Source organism: Peromyscus leucopus, chromosome 16_21 (genome assembly GCF_004664715.2).
Source record: "Peromyscus leucopus breed LL Stock chromosome 16_21, UCI_PerLeu_2.1, whole genome shotgun sequence".
In the NCBI taxonomy this organism is placed as follows: domain Eukaryota; kingdom Metazoa; phylum Chordata; class Mammalia; order Rodentia; family Cricetidae; genus Peromyscus; species Peromyscus leucopus.
Window position 1 is genome coordinate 78,361,622 of NC_051084.1, and position 18,969 is coordinate 78,380,590.

Sequence of the window (18,969 nt, forward strand, 5' to 3'; positions counted from 1 at the left end):
CCGGTTCCACTCCCATCGCGTGCCACGGAAACCCCATGCTCGGATGTCATGTAGGTTCCAGGGCTCCAAACACGGGTGCTCGCACCTGTGCGATGGGCGCTCTGCCCAGTCCTTAGCCACCGTCTCTACACGTCACGCATGTATGCAAAGACAGGTGACTGATATGTCAATGTTATCTACACGCATGTAGCTGTGAATCGGAATATATTTAAAAATTCACATGGATGACCTGGTTCTTTTCTGCCCGAAAAATAGCAAATGCTGTTTTTCACCATATTTAACAGCAGCCGAACCCTCAGCCTACGGGGCTGGGTGTGAAGGCGTTCGGTCACCAGGTCCACCGAGTTACAGCTGACATGAGACACACATGCAGGCCACACGGCGCCACGGAGAAACTAGCAGTGTTTTTCTTTCCTTCTCGCTTTCGTTAGGAGTGCTGCAATTTTTACTGCATGTGTGCGCTGTTTTCTACTGCTTGTTAAGATTCTGTTTTCAACGTTTGGATGTGTATCAGCATAATGTATGTGCACCACTCGCCTGAGGCTGTTGTGTCCGAGGAGGCCACGAGAGGGCATCAGATCCCCCGGAACGTGCTTCAGAGGAGGTTGCGAGACACCCGACCGATCGGTCCTCTGCGAGAGCAGCATGCTCTCCTAACAGCTGCAGGACGGAGTCTTACTGAGGGTTCACACCATGGCTGGAACTGAAACGGTTAAACGTGTTCATGCTGGGAGCATTCTGAATATGACGGCGGGTCAGACAGAACAGACAAGAGCGACTTAACAAATCCCCTGAGTGAGCACACCAGGTGACATACTGGTTAGAAAGGAAGGCTAGCTGGTTTCAGGCACACACACATGCACACACATATACATACACACACACATATGCACACACACATACATACATATACACATTCATGCACACACATACATACATATATACATAGAGGCACATTCATGTACATGTACATACATACACACACACACCCATATGCACACACACATGCATGTGCACACATACATGCACGCACACATATGCACACACATGCACATGATCTTTCTTCTCACAACATGGCAGTCCCTTTGCGTGTGACATAATTCAAAACCAGAAAAACATCCACGTATTCCCCAAACCCAAACCCAGTCCTCTCACCGCCTCATTCTCAGCTGCGGCCGTGATGTCATGTGAATACCTGCAGCTCTCACTCACCGTCCCCTAAAGTAAGAGCTGGAAAATTCCAGAATTCTCGGCTGGAAGCATCTGCCTGTTAAACCACAGTGTGAAGAGCCTCGGATCGTGGCACACGCACAGACTCAGCGTCACTGGGACCGCGTGTGCACAGGTGACCTCCTCAGAGTCCCTCCAAAATTAATGGGAATACTCGTCATGAGCTCCGCATGCTGGGGGAGGGGGGCCTTTCTGCACGAGGGGCCACGCGTTATTAAACAGCGTCTCATTATGACGGAAATTACGACCTTGTCACCAGTGCTGTAAACGTCGAGAAATCCCACTTTAGGGAGCAGAATGCCGTCCCCTGTTTGAGGAAAGAGGAAGAGAAGAAAATTCACTCTGTCTTCCTTGAAATCATTTTCATTTAAAAAAAAAAAAAAAAAAAAAAAGATCTGTGATGAATTATGGCCATTCCATAAAACTTCTTGTAACACAGCCTTTAAAAAAAGTATATTATACGACACATACATGCGCACACATGTGCAAACATATATGTGCACATACAGAGATACACATGCACACGCAAACATACACACAAGTACACACATGTATGCACACCCACAGTGAAAGGGAAATTCTAACTCTTCCTAGGTCAACCACTCCCATAAAGCATTTGACATGCTAATTAGTATTAAAAACTGCATTACCAGCCGGCCGGTGGTGGCGCACACCTTTAATCCCAGCACTCAGGAGGCAGAGTCAGGCGGATCTCTGTGAGTTCGAGGCCAGCCTGGGATACCAAGTGAGTCCCAGGAGAGGTGCAAAGCTACACAGAGAAACCCTGTCTCGGAAAAAAAAACCAAAAAAAAAAAAAAAAACCAAAAAAAACCACAAAAAACTGCATTACCTAAATAAAGTCTGAATAAAATCTGGATAAAGTAAAAATCAGTATTCCCCAAATGTTAACGCTTGCACATTCATTATTACATGAGAATAATGTCTATGTTCTTACTCCTTAGTGTTTCCTTAATGTAGGCCACTTTTTAAAAACCTAAATATTTACTTCAACCCCAGGAATAACATCGTTATACTTGATGACGTTCACAAAATGTTTTTTACAATGGTATCTGGCAAAATATCCCAGGCTTTACATGGTAGCTGCACAGATTTTCCTAAATACACATGAATTCCTTTTTTAAGAAAATAAATCTAACGAATGGGCACAGTAAACATGCCACAGCTCCCAATTTGCATGTGGCAGTTTCTATGAAAACCAGAATCCTCCCAAATACATCGGTATAGCTAAAAACTACAAAGAGAAGCTATCCTGAAAAGTTAGAACCTCGGTAATGAGAAAAAGTCGCCACGTCTTGCAGAATTCCAATACAGGCGTGACGAGGGAGGGGCCTGTCCTGCACACCTAGGGATCCCTGTGCAGCTGTGCAGCCACCCAAGGATCCCGTGCAGCGGTGCAGGTCCGTGTCCTTAATCTCCGTGCGCCCTGTTGGGGGACAGGACGACAAGACCAGAGAACTGTCTCAACCTCGAGGGCCGATAACTTGGTAGACACGGCAGTGAACACAGAGAAGACGGTGGGATCAGGCTGCTCTCCGACCTCACACACACTGTGGCGTGTGCTCCCACGGGGTGTGTGCAAACAGACAACACACACCAGCCAGCCTTCCCAGTGACTGTGGTGGCTCCCCACAGCGTGAGAAGGGCAGGCTGTAGCTAGGGTGTAAAGTATCCTTAGACACATGTGATTGTCTGAGTCTGAGGAACATGGAGCTCATGCTGACGACATGTAGCGCCCATACACACTAATCCTCGATGTTGCTACCTGGGAAGACTCACTTAGGATGCTTCCAACTTCCTGTTGCCCTGCACCGTACAACAGGCTGATGTATGTGACACTATCTGAGGGAAAACCCAGACGTCGGTGATTTTTAAAACTACATCTTCCTGAATGTTTCCTTAGGATACGGTGTCTGGCTTGTAGAGTTTTGTCTTAATGACAAGAATACACGTGTGTGGCTTTGTCCTCTCTCTTTCCTTGCTCCCCAACAGAAAAAGCATGACTATGCATCCAGAATGACTTACGTGTCATCCTGAAAATCCTAAATAAAGAAACTACGTGTAAGTTATTACGGACACACATCACACCTATGTGGCGCGCACTCATCAACACATTCATTAGCGTAGGGCAGGGAGCTTGAGTTTTTAAACTTGGCTTTAAATCATTGACTTTCGAAGCCACTAAGCTCTATTTTTGTGTGTGTGTGTGTGATTCCAGGGTGTGTTTAATTTGCACAAACACACGTTTTTGTCAATAGGATACAGGACTTTTATCTTCTCCGAGGGGTCAAGTGTGAAGTCAGAAACATCTTTCAAAGGAAATGTGATGAAAGTGATGTCAAGTTGGAGCCAGTGATCTGCTCCAGAACAAAGTATCCTATTTTCTCCCTTCAAAGCGTCCTAACAAGTGGGTATTAAACTTCATCTTAATGTTTAACACACAAATTTATTTTTCAAGCTGCTGCTTTGAAAGCCAGGGCTGTGAATTCTGTGCTGTCGGTGAGTCTCTTTCATGAGTCCCCGCCAGCCAGCGCTGAGGCAGCGGCTAACTCCCAGTAGGATTTCATCTGGGCAAGTGGCAAGACTAAATGCCTACAGTGATCCCACTGTGCGCGGAGCTCCGGGCTAATTTGTCAGATCTGCATTTCATTTGTTTTCCTCGCGTGCGTTGCCCGCCGTTTATTGATAAGCTGGTTTTTGTCGCCTGCGCTGGAGGTGGATGTGCATTGATCTCGTTTGAGTCTCCGACTTCCTAGCAATTAGTGAGTCGGTGACAGGGTAAACGTGGGGCGCTCCACGGGCTGTCTGTTGTTGTGAACCACTCAGCTTTCTCGTGGGGCTCATGCAGCGGCTGTATTTTGAAGGTGTGCTTATACGCGTATTTTTATTTTCCTAAAAAGCTGGCCTGCTTCAGGACAACCTGAAAGGGTTGGGGCCAACTCTTTATTTACTTCATTTCTGTTGATTATTTTCAGGGAAACCGACCTTAAAAGACGTTAAACATCTGGACTGACAGAGCCTTTTCATGAAGGTAGTGTTGAAAGCAAAGAAGGAAACCTCTGACTCTATACCTCTCCCCTGCAAAATCAAAGCTGAAGCCTTCTTTGAAGGTCAGGGAACGTGTGCGGAGAGGCGTGCTCGGCTTCAGAAGATCCATCACCACTCATTTTTGCTGTGGCACACACACCCCGGGAGGGTGCTCGTGGTCCACGTGTCCTTGGAATACTGATCGCTTCCACCTTCACCAGTTTCTCCCAACAAAGACAATGACGTAAGAGCAACAGGCTGCTGGCACATTCTGAGGACATTAAGGCCAACAGCACCATGGCAGCAACCCGTGGCAGAGGGGGGACAATGTCAACATGTCCCCAGTGCCAATGGAAGGATGCTGCTCTCTTTGGACGGTATGAAGGGGAAAAGTCCAGCCCACCTCAGATGTCGACTAAGCCATCCTTGTAAATGATTCCAAAGGTGCTTCTAACATACTGCTTGGGTGACCAAGAACCCAAGGCTGGATAGGCCATGGGCGTAGGGAAAAGCCAAATACTATTGTTCTACTGATTGAACATAGCAATAAAATGACTCCTACTGACATATTGCTACACCTATAGATCAGCGTCTCATTCAGCCATCACCAGAGAAGCTTCTCCTTGGACAGAGACCCACAATTGGACAATGGGCAGAGAGGAAGACTTGGGAGCACTCAGTCAGAAAAGGGATGTCTCCAGCAAACACTCCCCTTCCCAGGGATCAGGGAGCTATGTAGACGAGGAGGCAGAAAAATTTTAAGAGCCAGAGGTGATCCATGACTCCAAAGAAACATTGTGCTCTGAGGAAACAGTGTCTTCCAGTCAAAGCAGGACTGGTGCACATCTGAACTCAGAGACTGTGGCAGCGTGCACAGGGCCCACACAGGTTCAAACCAGATGGGGTCCAAGCACTGAGTGGGAAAAGTGGGCACAGGCTCCCACCCCTGACCAAGAAGGTATCTGTAATTGATACCCACTGGTAAAGGAAAAATGAGTTTTCTCCAGTGGAGTCTCGCTGAGCACATTGGCCACACTTTAGGGTGGGCCCCATGCCCAGGAGTACTTGGCCAACACAAAACTCCCTCAATGGTGTTTTTGTGCACTATTTATCTCATTCTGCTTTGCCTGTACATCTTTATTTTAGCAGTCTTTTACTCGTCCTGTATTTAGGGTTCCAATTTTGTGGGTTTTGTGCAAGATTTTTGGGTGTGTGGATGTGTTTCTTGTTTTGTTTGTTTATTTTTTAAAGAAAGGGAGTAAAGTTGGGTGGGTGGGCATGTGGGGAAGATCTGGGAGGAGTGAGGGAAAGAGAAAAATCATGATCAGAATATAGTGTATAAAATTGTCTTCAATAAAAAGAAAAAGAAGAAAGCACCTTTTTAGATTTATCTACTTTGTGTGTATGAGTCCTCTGCCTGCATCACAGGCTTGAGGTGCCCACAGAGGTCAGAAAACGTTGTCAGATATCCTGGAAGTGGAGTCACGGATGGTTGTAAGCTGCAATGTCAGCGCTGGGAATCGAACCTGGGACCTATGGAAGATCAGCCAGGGCTTCCAACAGCTGAACTGTGCCTCAAGCCCAACATACTCTTGATGAGAACAACACAGTTTCTTCTATTTGATTGTTGGAAACTGAAACTCCCAGAAAACATGCAGAAAAGACAGACGATTAGAATGCCATGATTGTGGAGAGTTGGAATTCTGTAGCTCAAGAATCAAATTGTCTTGGGCTATCTTTGGTGGATTCAATAGACATCCATTGCCCAACTCCATGCCTAGCTTAACAAGCTTGTGACTCTCAGGGTAAAACCTTTGGAAATGTACTAACTTGGCAAACCACTCTCATCCACCAACTCCAAAGCTAAGACTGTCACCAGATAATATCCAACACTAGGGCAGATATTCCCCAGCTTTGCTATACCCTGCCCCCTGGATGTCTTCACCAAGGTATTTGGAAGATGTCCTGCTTTGCTTTTTGTTTTGTACCTACTGTGAAAACTTCACGACACCATGGTCATGTCTTTGGAATCATGTCTTTGGAGGCAACCTAAATCTGTATTCCCAGGCCATGGTCACTCATGTTTGGCTAAAGAATAAAGCTGTTTCCTTCCCTTTGAGGTGGCTACCCCAGGACTTTCGTTTGGTCTTCTTTTTATTTCTTCCAAAGATTTTGAGACAGTGGGAAGATGGGCATGTTGAGGGGAAGACAAGGTTTCAATCTGAGAAGTGAAGTTCAAGCAGCCATTTCAAAGACCAGCTGCCATTTATCTCCCTGAATGGTTTTCTCGCTCTCTACAGCTATCCTGCATCCCTTGCCGATCTATCTATCTACACACACTGCAGTGTGCCCAGAAGTGAGGCCAGTGGGTTCAGACGACAGGATAGGTAGCCCAGCAGCTGACCGTGTGCCTTTGAAAAGGTTATTTCAGTTTGGAAGATGATCACCTCTGAGATTTGAATCATAGAATATCTTTGAGGAATTCTGAGGTAGTGGTGAGTGTGAAACACTGGGGGACAGAGGCCGTGCACCCACACTGAGAAGCAACATACCTGGGATGAGCTCGAAATCATCAGAAAAGGAAGGGGAGCACAGCAGAAAGGCAGGAGCCTCTGGAGAGACAGAGAGACAGAGGGGGAGGGAGGCAGCAGGCCAGAACACTGGGGTCTGACAGGAGAATGTAGGTGAAGTCTCTAGAGCAGACAGATTCATGTCATTCCGCACGGTGTCCGTACATTAATCCTCTAGTCCTGTGCACATGGCAGAGGGGAGTGAAGGATGGGTGAAGAAGTAAGAGCATCTGTGATATACAATGTCCTGGACAACCCAGGTAGACCCAGTGCACCAACAATGGCCCTCAAAAAAAAGGGGGGAACCTATTATTTTATAAGCTTATTTTAAAATGCACTAATAATATATACAAATACACACACATATAGTTTTAATATGCAGTTAATCTTCACAGTGAGTTAATCCTTCCAGGAGCAGCAGGCTATCTTACAAAAACCCTCAGTGCCAAGCAGAGATTATTTCCCTTCCGGTTGTGGGCTGGGTGAAGGAATCCAAAAGACACCCCCAAAAAACAGTATTGGCTGGTGCCATGGCTCTTGGTTGCCTGCCAGTGCATGAGAGTAAGACCCTATTGTTCTAAAACCACATGCTTTGGTTACAGGACTTGGAGAAATCAAACTAGTATTGACCTGGAAGCCTCTTCCCCGAGGATGAGCCCTCATGAAGTCAGAAAGCGATATATGCAAGATGCCAAGGGACAAAAGTTACTATCTATGTTCCTGCCCATCCATCCTCATAGCCTGAAAACCAGAACAAGGACAGATCCAGCAAGATATCTCCAGTGATGTAATAGTGGCACATGCATCTTGCAGGCAACCAAAAGCTGTCCAATGAGATGTAGAGCCTTCCTGATCACTTGGCGGGAACTCACACCCAGTACTGTCAACCTACCCAAAGCCTGTGGCTGGAGAAGTGATGGACCCTGGAGAAGAACCTTCTACTGACATATTACTAAGATAAGATAGTTTCCAACTGCCTCCTAAACATTCAATTTTTTGTTTGTTTGTTTCTCAAGATAGGGTTTCTCTATGTAGTTTTGCACTTTTCCTGGAACTCGCTCGGTAGACCAGACTGGCCTTGAACTCACAGAGATCTGCCTGCCTCTGCCTCCCGAGTGCTGGGATTAAAGGCGTGCGCCACCACCACCTGGCTCTAAACAATCTTACACCCATCATAAGTGCAGCCCTCAAATCTCATCAATGAAGCTTCCTTTTTGCAATAGACAGAGGCTATTACAAAAATCCACAACTGGTCAAAAAGCAAGTGACCGTGGTGTCCCCAGCCCCACATGGAACATCTATAACACAACCACTATACCTAAGGCTCAGGGAACTTTGTGGAAGAGGGGACATGAAGATTATAGGAACCTGAGGACCGTGCTGTGGGGATGGCAGAGGGGTATCAGTGGTCTGAATGAAGACCTTCCCTGCTCTTGCTGGCCAGATAGAGCTGGCCATGGGCTGTTAGCTGGGGACTTCCAGATGTGGGAAAGCAAACAAGGAGATTGTCCCCTAGGGCCTCCTGGAAGGACATGTCCTAGATGACACCTTGATTTGAATCCAGCATGGCTGGTTCAGGCTTCTGGTCTGGAGAGAACTGTAAGATCACAAACCTGAAGGGATTTTTGGTTTTTCGAGACAGGGTTTCTCTGTGTAGCTTTGCACCTTTCCTGGAACTCACTCTGTAGCCCAGGCTGGCCTTGAACTCACAGCGATCTATCTGCCTGTCTCTGCCTCCCAAGTCCTGGGATTAAAGGCGTGTGCCACCACCGCCCGGCTTAAACCTGAGTGTTTTTAAGGGCAATGTTATGATTTACTAAACAAGCATTTCCCCAGAGACACTGCAGCCTAAGTTGTGTTCCCATAGGGAATTTGTACCAAGCTGCACAGATAGGTGCACAAGCACCTCCCCCGTGAGGACAGCACAGAACATTCCCCAAGTACAAAGTGAAGGCAGGTAGTAGAAGCCAGGCTGGAGCCTCTGGGCAGAGCCATACAAGGAGGACCTGTGAATCCCAACATCACAGATCACGAGACCACTCTACACAGCCTGTGATAGCTCCAAATTCAGGGCCTTTGGGCAAAACAGTTCTTCCATGTAGACGACTGATGTTTCCATGGGTTCAAATCTTATCTTCAGATATAAGTCATGAATTCAAAAGATCATCTCAACCAAAATGGTCACATATCCCCGGCCAGTTCATGCTCTGTGAGGAATGCTCTGTAGCCCAACTCACACCATTTATTACTGATGCTTAAACAGCAGATATCTCCCTTCACTTCCGACATGTCATATGATTGCCATGATACATGATACACTGCCAATGCCATGATACATATAAGTCTTTAACAAAATGTTTGTAATGGAGTAAGAGTGATCTTGCACACAGCAGACACCTTCTATCTAGATTGGGCACTAGATTGGGTGGGAAATTTATCAATACAAATCTAAGATAGTTGATCATAACCAATAACTGCTTAGGTCTCTTTGTTTGTTTTGTTTTGTTTGAAATCAAGTTTTCATTGTGTAACATAAGCTAGCCTGGACTGGTGGTAATCGTCCTGCCTCAGTCTCAGTTTATAAATATCTACCACCACATCTGGCTTTTGGGTTTTTGATTTGTTTGTTTGTTTGTTGTTTGTTTGTTTTAGACAGGATCTCCCAAGGTAGGCGAGCCTTGTCTGGATCTAGGCATTCTCTTGTCTCAGCCTCTAAGAGCAAGGATTGCAGATGTGTACCACCCTGTGTGATTTTGAATAAATATTTTAATATTTATTTTTAAATATTAATTTAAATTAACTTTAAATATTAAATCTAACACTTAAGCTTGTTCACCAAATTCAGGAGTTGGGTTCTATAGCTGGCATTTTGTCTTGTTTGTTTGCATAACACCCAATAACGCAGTCGTGGTTAGACTGTTCAGCTGCCATAACAAATACCTGGGGCCACACAGATTAAAGAGCAGAAATTCATTTTCTCCCAGTTCAGCTCGGCATGCAGATCAGGGCGGCAGCCAAGCTGGTTTCTTCTGAGGCCTCTGTCCTTGGACTACAGATGGCTGCCCTCGGTTGCCTCTCAACCCGGTCTTTTTCTCTGTGTGTGAATGTTGCTAGGGTTTCTTTGTCTTTGCAAATGGACAGCAATCATATTGGTTAACTACAACCTTATTTTAATTTAATTACCTCTTTGCCTAATTACCCGTATTTGGATACGGTTACATGCTGAGGTACTCAGGTTGGGATTTCAATATGTATTTAGAGGGTGCACAATTCAGCTCCCAACACCGCACGCATTTTAAAGGTTCATTTGTTTTTAAATAGAGCATCAAGAACTACAATCTAATGGCAAAGCCTCCTTGGATTTTACATTTCTCTGTGTCTTAGGAGTCTTCTCTCCCACAGCTAATGCAGCAGTGTTTTGTTTTGTTTTGGTGTGTTGCTATTGTCCAAAGCGTTCACTAATGTCACAGGAACAACCACTTTCTCACCTTCAGACCATCATTATTTCGCCTTCTGGGTGATTAAGCCATGTGATCTCAATAGCTAATAAAACTGCCACAAGCCAGCCTACAGACCCTTGTCAAGCTCACAACTCAACTTCTTGAACACTTAGGGCTGTGGACATTGGCCAGGGGAAGACACACCCAGCAGCTGTCTGTGCTGACCATGTGGAAGGGTTATTTTAGAGTTTTTCTCCCCCAAGGAACAGAATCTGGGACTTGAACCTCACTGGGTCCACCACTCCCTCCATCTCTCTTTGCAGAATGTCCATGTTGTGTGACTACAGTCCCTCACAGTTAGTGCCCACTGTGCGCTGGCTGCTCCATGCTAGATAGAGCCAACCTTGGGAGGCAAGCCTGGTATTTTGACAGAAATTCTCACTGGCTGTTTGGGAGGCCTGCTCTGCCTTCTGGCAATTCCCAGTCATTTTAGATGTCAGGAATGTTATCCATCTTCTATCTAGGAATGTAAGCTTTATCTTTTTTTCTGGTGTTTTTAAACATTCTTCACAGTCTTCAGGAACAGCCCTGCTCCCTCATCTTTTCCCCTCAGGTGGGCTCTCCATTCCATTCTACCATCCCAGCTGCCTCCTCTGATCCACATCACCAAACACCGGAGGTAACTCCCACAGATGGGGCCAGGAAACCCAGACAGGTACAACTTCCTCTCGCCCTTCGCTCCTCCTCCACTGAGGTAACCGAAAATATTTTGTTTTGCCTCTGACAAAACACTCAACCTTTTTTCCTAACCGGCAAGGATGTAGAGGAGTTGGGTGCAAATTGGCACTTTCAAAGAAGTCCACCTGGGCAGTTTGCTTCCTCTGAAGGCTCACAGAGTGCTGGTATGTTCACCTGAACAGGAATTCTGGAATACTAACAGAACCTTAGCTAGTTATAGCTGAGGACCCCTTTTAAGTCATTTATGAAAGCTACTTATAGTCCAACTTTGAAATACGTTTAAAGAGAAATATTTCACTAAAGGCCCCGGGTAACTAGTAAACCATTTATCCATTGTATTGTGTGTGCATGTTAATGTGTGCATAGATGCATGAGTTTACATGTGCATGAGTATCTGGAGGTCAGAGAACAACCTTGGTTGTCATCCCTCAGGGCTGTGACCACTCTGTTTTGTGAGACAGCGTCTCTCATTGACTTGCAGCTCACCAAGTACTATGTTGGCTTGCCATAGAGCACCAGATAGCTACCTAAGGAAGCTTCCTCACACTGGGATTACAAGTGCACACAACCCACACCTGATGTTCTAAATGTGGTCCTAGAAACTGAACCCAGGCCTTCCTGGTTGCACGGCAAATACCTGATTGGCTGAGCTATCTCCCCGGCCTTCGGTGGCTGTTTGCTTGGTCTGGTCTGGGTTTGGGTTTGGGTTTTCCAGTTCTGCCCTCATGCATCCAAGGCAGATCCACAACTCTACCACTGATCCACACCCTGCCTTCCGTCTCTGTGTTCCATTGCCTTCCCCGGAGTTTGTTCTGGAGTCAATATTTCTACCCTAGTTGGAGGCAGTGAAGCATTCTTGAATAAGATGTCAAGACCTGGAAACCACCGCGCAGACCCTAACCACTGGTCACAGCAGCAGTCTAACTGCGGGTAACATCAGAAGTCAACAGGTCACTTGATAATCTCTCTCTCTCTCTCTCTCTCTCTCTCTCTCTCTCTGGCTCTTGTCCTCTATTGTCCAGCTGAGAAGAAAATCTTATTCTTCTATCTTCAAAATACACCAAGAACCCAGTGTTTCCCCAGCCGCCACAGCCTTAGCCTGACCCCATCCTCCTCTCTCCCATACACTCCTACCCTAGCAGCCAGATAATGTGCTTTGTTTTAACCCTTGAGTTTCTGTAACTCAACAGCCTGAAGGATATCTTCCAAATCTAAATGGGTTCACATCACTCAGATGAAATTCATCACTGCTTACTCTACATCCACTTTCTTACTGTCCACAGACAGCAACACACACACACACACACACACACACACACACACACACACACACACACCTGAAGGATTTAATATCCACCATGCCTCCTGTTAGGCTGTTCTTAGGTATCTATAGCACCATCCTTTGCTCTCTTAAAATCATTGCTCAAGTGGCCAGTGCCCATGCTGGCCTTCTCTGCCCATCTTCCAACTGATAGCATCCTTGTTCCTCATCTACTTTATGTCATCTCCTCCCACACATCCACACACACTGCGTTTTCTTTTCTCCCATGGACTCCATGGACCCGCTGCGCTTATGTGTAACTTACACATCTACTGCATCAGTCTCTCTGCATTCTATGCTCTCCTGCAGTTATGAAACTCCTTTACCCTGCTCACTGATGCATCCCCAGCCTGTATCCATCTGTGCCTCACACAGCCTGCTGGTGTCTTCTCACCTCGGTGGAGCAGAGGGGTTCAAAAGAGCCTTTGCTGCTTTCCACACCCACCACACCCCACATTTCCAAGAAGCAAGATGGGGGCCACCAGGCCAGGTATTTCATTCCATGAGTCACACACACAAGCCAGGGCTGCCTAAGAGCCCCTCCCTGCTTCCACTGTTTACTGTAAGTTGAAGACAGCTCTTAAGAATGCAGATGAGCTGGGCAGTGGTGGTGCACGCCTTTAATCCCAGCACTCGGGAGGCAGAGGCAGGTGGATCTCTGTGAGTTCGAGGCCAGCCTGGTCTACAGAGCTAGTCCAGGACACGCTCCAGAGCTACAGAGAAACCCTGTCTCAAAAAACCAAAAAAAAAAAAAAAAAAAAAAAAAGAATGCAGATGAGGATAGCTGTGTGTGGTGGCACACACCTTCAGTCCCAGCACTTGGAAGATGAATGCAAGAGGACCAAAAGTTCAAGGATAAGCTACGCTATATAATGAGTTCAAGGCTAGCCTGGGCTACATAAGACCCACTTTGATAAAAGAAAGGAAGGTTAGTGTATATTACAGTTTTGTGCAGACACCATGTTTTTATGTCACAGAGTGGAAATAATTTTTGTTGTTGTTCAGTGCTCCCACTTCTCCTGATAAATAAATGATCGGCAGTTGGCTGTTGGCTTGTACTAGATGCTGGTGACCTGGAGAATAATTGTCCAGGTGTGGAGATATGATCTTCCTGTTGCACTGCTGAACCCTCTTTATGAATTCACCTTCCCCACGGCAATTTCGCAAGTGTCCTGTACTTCACCTACTAACACAATACCTCTCTTCCAGACATGAAAATATTTGAGTTAAGATTTTCCCAGGCCTTGGAATAACCATCGGATTTATCTGGAGACCGGCTATCGAGAATCCTGGCATACGGGGCTGGAGCGGTGGCTCAGTGGCTAAGAGTCCGGGCTGCTCTTGCAGAGGACACCAGTTCAGTTCTCAGCACCTCACACTGGGTATGCCTCAGTACTGCCTGTAACTCCAGCTCTGGCAGGGTCTGATGCTTTGGAAACTTGCATTCGAGTGCACATACCCACACATAGACATACATATAATTAAAAGTAAAAGCAAATCTAAAAAAAATAAGAAAGAAAGAAAAGAAAAGAGAATCCTGACATACATATAAAGTATGGAAGTTTTATGGGGGCAAAATAGCTCTATCTAGAACAAAGTAAAACAATTCAAACGAAGAACAATAACAACAAGACACATGATTAATTAGTAAGCCCCCTTGTTCCAACATCTACACATCGTAAATACCCAAGGAGGCAGCAGGGAGCTGCCTCGCCTCAAGCCCTGTGCTTATCAAGGTTGCTATCATGAGTCGGGGGTTTACAGTACTCACAGCTGCACATTCTTGACTGTACGGCCATATGTTTTATGATCCAACCAGATGTGGGTCATAAAACGGTTTTATCTAGTCTGTGGTTTGCTTCGTACTAAGAAAATAAACTTCAAATGCCTAACTTCTTCGTGACTTTTCCGCTATTGCAGCAGTGGAGAGAACAGGGTTTTGTTGTCTGGTTCCCTAAAAATGCTCTAAAATCAAAGTCTATTTGGGAAGATGGATCCCCACTCCTGAAGATGGTAAAAAGGCCAGGATGGTTTGAATGGATTGTGCTGTGTGTGCAATGGCTCAGTCTATTGATTTCTAGACTGGCTGATGGGCTGTAGCCTTCATTGATAGCTCCTTTTGGCTTCCTCCAGACTGAAAAGGAAATGGTCCTGTCTGTGCTCTGCTTGGAGCCTGCATTATTGATATTCTTTAATCATTATGTTGGAGCATAAAGCTGCTGTTATGTTGCAATTATGAAGTGTCTTTACAGAATGTAGTTAGTGAAACAAAAATAGATGATGTGGCAGGCAGGGCTGTCCTCTCATCCCTGTGAGGCTGAGCTCAATTCACAGAGCTGGGAGAGAGCCCCCTGGCATGCTGGAAAAGGCAACAGTTACACAAAAAGAATCTTTCTAAATTTTCCAAGAAGGAAAAGCCATCTCTAGCATTTTAGCCCAATGGGAGACCTACAGAAGAGCAGAGTCCATTTTCTAAAGCAACGTGTTCATTTTAAGCCATCTTTCTCTAGATGTGTTACCTCTGCCCCACCCCATCCCCAGATCCCCAACATCCTAGGGATGCAACCAGGGCCTGATATATGGTAGGACAAGTGTTTACAAAAGGGCGACCTGCAGCCAGAGCCTCAGATGCTTTTTATCGAGATCGAAAATTTAAGAAACGAATCGAGGCTATGAACATTCCTCAGGAACAAACTAACAGAACTGTGTCCAACTGCGAATGTCATTTTAGATTCCCCACCTTCCGTTTTATCGCAATATCCTTACATCTGATTGCTGTTGAGGTTCGGTACAGCAAATGAAGCTGTACCATCACAGTAACAAAGACTGCTATACTTTTTATTCTTTTACCAGCTAATAAAGGAAAATGAAAAGGCCTGGTGACCATGTCTGCCTTAGCAAAATAGGTATTTCTATTTCTAAAAGCAACCCCTGAATGGAGGTGGTTACCCAAGGTCAAACAGACCTTTTCGTCCTGAGTTCAAAGCCTGCTGTGTTCAAGACATCAGCTTCTGGGGGTGGGAGAGGTTGTGGATTTAGCTCAGTGGTAACGCACTTGCCTAGCAAGCACAAGGCCCTGGGTTCGGTCCTCAGCTCTGAGAAAAAAAAAAAAAGACATCAGTTTCCATCTGTCCAGGATACAGGACACGGGATACAGAAGGACACTGACACCCAAGAGCGATATCAAGTTTGTTGTTTAAAGTCAGTAACATTTGGGGGCTTGTTCTTAGAACACTCACCTAGTCTATTCCAACACACTGAAAATCCACTTGTAGCAGTTGAATCATCCATTTGCCTTCTAAATGTAGCTATCTACATTAAAAACAGCTTTCTTAAGACTTCATGTTCCTAGGTTATTACACGCTGACGATGACGCAGAAAACAAATGACAATTGACACCTAGGTGGCCTTTTTCTTGTGTGTGTGTGTGTGTGTGTGTGTGTGTGTGTGGTGTTTTTTCAGTTTGGGTCTTTGTTGTTGTTTTATTTTGTTTTTCTGTGTTGGGGACTAGAAATGAGGTTCAGGAGAGATGCTGCCAGGACTGGGATTCACTGTTTCTGCCTCTCTTGTGTTTTATGAGAGAAAGTTAGTTACCATGCACTTCCCAAGTGGTTTTGAGAAAGAAAAGGGGAGGGTAACACACCACACAGATAGAATCGAGTGTGGAGCCGGCTGTGCCCGGGATAAATCTGTTCATTAAAAGTGCATTTTACATTTCCTCCGCCTACTCCTTGCTGGTCAGGTCAACAGATCACGCAACACTGGGTGAGTCCTTTACTTTACCCTAGGGGACCATAGGAGAAGTGGGTGGGGCTCAGGGTGAACAGGGGCGGGTTCCTTTTGCTGTCCATCACCTCCTGCCCTCACATCTCCAATCACTGAGCTTTTACCATTTCTGATGACCACAGGCACTCAGATTTCACTTACTCAGAATAACCCTGAAGTCACAAGAAAGTCAATTTGATACCTGAATTTCCAGAAAATCCAAATTTAGGGTGGTTTCCTTCCATTGGCAGAACACCAGCTTGATTGCGGATACTTCTCCAAGCCGGCGGCGCTCTGGGTCATTCTTCAGCTGTGTCGACAGATTATTGTTTCATCTGTGATGGGGTGAAAATAAACATTTTCCCCTCTCAAAATAACAATATTGAGAACACCTGGTTTGTAGCTTTCTTAAAGTTTGTTCTGAAAATGCAAACATCTGTCATTAAATCGAGTGATTGACAAAATGCTCCATGTTGAATTGCAAGGCAGAGGACCCTGCCATTAAATGTCTTTTTTGAGAAACGGATAGAAAAGGAGTTAATTGTCTCTTCTTAAAGAGAGTGCTCCAGATCACCAAAGGTGTCTGTTTTCTTTTCCAAGTGGGAAAACGTATTCAATTTATTCTAGTAATTTTCTGTGTTCTGTCCCACTGACTACTATATTTAATTACTCTAAATCACTCTCCACCTGAAGACGGGATGGGCTTCTGAGAGCTTTTACAAGGATGCTGCCTGTAAACGTTTGCCTATTTGACAAGCACTGAAAGTTCTCAGCCTGGCTTTTCTACATGCCATTGGTTGAAAGGCAGTGTGGACTGATAACGAGGAAGACAGGTGCCTCCCCCACGGCCTCGGCCTCTGCACCCTGCTGTCCTTGTGTCCTCCGGGACACAGGACCTGATAATGGGTGACCGGCAACCTCATTTGCTGTGTAAGCTGGAAGTGACAACGGATGAGTGTTGTTAAGACACCCAGGCTCTTTCAACTCCAGCAGAGACTCAGCAATGACAGATGACCCTCCGTGCACACCCCCAGCCCTACTCTCCACCACCTGCTAGGAAAGGCTGCCACCGCAGGGTGGGAAGCCATGTTGGTGACTGACCACAGGACCAGCTAGATGGCCTGATGCCATTTGCAGCTCTTTACAGACCTGGGTCTCTTGATGTGTTTCCCAAGGGGTCCAATAAACTGGTTTGTTTTTCTCCAGCAGGAAGACTCCGGGGGTGTCTTTTCATTCCCTAAAATTAAAACTCTTTTAGTTACAATTTATATAAAGGTTTATTGTGATGGGAGACTTCTCATTGCCGTGTTTGAAAAGCATAGATTTTAGTCAAAACCTTTTTTTAAAAGAAGTTCTCCTGAAGTTTATACCTCTTACCTTCTTTTGTTCTTTTGTTGTTGTTTTCTTTTCTTTTGTTTGGGGGTTTTTGTTTTTGTTTTGCTTTTGGTGCTTGTTATGGTTTGGATATGAAACATCCACTGCAGACCCATTTGTTTTTACACTTGGTCCCCAGCTGGTGACACTGTTTTGGAAGGCTATGGGACCGTATGAGGTTAGTGGTTTGAGACCGGCCACTACCCTCTTGTCCTGATAGCTACAGCCAACCCTGCTTCTTCTCTCTTTTCTTCTGTCTCCTGTCTACCCATGTGTTCCCACCACTGTGAGTCTCACCTTTCCTTCCCCACACATGGATGGACAAAAACCTCCAAAAGCAGGAGGAAGAAGAAAAACATACTTGCTCCGCCAAGTGTCTTTGTCAGGTTAGCTGATGAAGTAACAGGGGCAGTGGGTGCGAAGTGATCATTAAACTACCCACAAGGCCAAAGCCCAAAGAACAACAGAATAAAAAAAGAAAGTAAAGCAGGACCCCTGCAGGGGGAGGTTAAAGCCCTGTGTGGTTAAAGGGAAGAGCTGGAAAGGGAAGAGTTCTGGCCAATTCATTCATCTACAGGTCTTCTTTAACTCCCACTGACAGAAAAAACAAAAAATGCTACCTTGTGTATTTGTTGTTAAACTGGACAATGCAGAGTCTGGTGGACAGACTGTAAAAACAGCTCTCCTGGGATGGGATGTGAGCACGAGAGCTTGAGTTTGGTGCCAGTACCCACATAAAAAGCTAGGCATGGGAATGAGTATTTATAATGCTAGAGATGGTCAGCCAGCCTAGCCTAACTGACCAACTCCAGGATGGTGGGAGACCTTGCCTTTTTTTTTCTTTCTTTTTTTTTTTTTTTAAGCAAAGCGTAACACAAAACATTGAAGAATTGTACTCAATGCCTACCTCTGGTCTACACACACAGAGACACACACAAATCAGCTATTGCTATTTCTTCCAAAACTCTCTGACTCTCTTTGAGCAAATACCACTAACTAGCTAGGCAGTCTGTCTCCATTGTCTCTTATCAAGAATATGTCATCTTGACCACAGGTTTCTTTCTCTGGGTGGTTTTCTTTGAGATTTGACTTAAAATGACACACTCCTCTCTATTCTTCTAGCGTGAAGAGCCTTACTTTTGTCTTGGTTGGTAGATTTTAATGAGGTGAAGCCTAGAGAAATGTCTCTGGCTAACTGGCAAACCAGTCGCAGGGAAGAGTCCGTTTTCAAAGCCCAGACCCTCACCACACACAGGGTCATCTACATCACAGTCAAATACCCCAGTGGGTCTACTAAAATTAGCATGAAAATAAGGTTTGTCTATGTAGAAACTTGGTGAATCTAAAATTCTGAATACATGCCTGTAGTTCTAGATACTCACAACACTGTCACCAAACAAATGAAACTGGGAAGACCAAATTGCAAGAATGCTTTATGAAATGCAGTCCCTGGGCTCTGCATTCTTCTATCCCAGGATGGTCAGCC